Source organism: Echinops telfairi, unplaced genomic scaffold (genome assembly GCF_000313985.2).
Source record: "Echinops telfairi isolate 266 unplaced genomic scaffold, ASM31398v2 ScPeMD7_36;HRSCAF=134, whole genome shotgun sequence".
Taxonomy (NCBI): domain Eukaryota; kingdom Metazoa; phylum Chordata; class Mammalia; order Afrosoricida; family Tenrecidae; genus Echinops; species Echinops telfairi.
In genome coordinates, this window is record NW_022103934.1 from 3,716,096 (window position 1) to 3,716,765 (window position 670).

Below are 670 nucleotides of genomic sequence, written 5' to 3' on the forward strand. Positions count from 1 at the left end.
TTCTCTCACTCACTCACTCCTTCTCTCACTCACTCACTCCTTCTCTCACTCACCCACTCACTCATCCACTCCTTCTCTCACTCACCCACTCCTTCTCTCACTCACAAAAAGAAAAAGAAAAAAAAGTTAAAAGAAAAAACAACAACAACAAAAATACCCCCCAGGGAGTTCAACTGTCCAATCCTATTGAGCATGGAGTCATAGGCGGGGTAGGGGGTGTACCACTTGCTTGTCAGACGCAAGCAACCACAGAAACCATTGGGTGGGGCTTATCTTAAAGGAGAGCACGAGAGCAGGAAGTGCAGCTGGAAGTGGAAGCAGATAATGAGGAAGCCAGGAAGTAGGGGGTGTTCTGCTGATACTCTGTGTTTTCATGGAATGAAAGGCCTGGAGGGCTGGAGAGCAGGAGTCATGGATGTGATGGTGGTCTCTATCTTTGCAAATTCCAGTCCCCGGGAGGACGCAGGAGCCCACGTACTGAGGCAAGTTGAAGGACTGGTGGCTGCAGCAATGGCAGCCACAGTGGGCGGTTCTTCTAGGGGTAACAGTGGATGGAGGAGGCCTGAGGCTTCGGCAGACAAAGGCGTTTAGATAGACAGAGGCTAGAGAAAGGGTTCCTTGGACAAGAAGGGTGAGGAGTAGGAGCTAGGGGCTGGGGAGACGTTTCCAG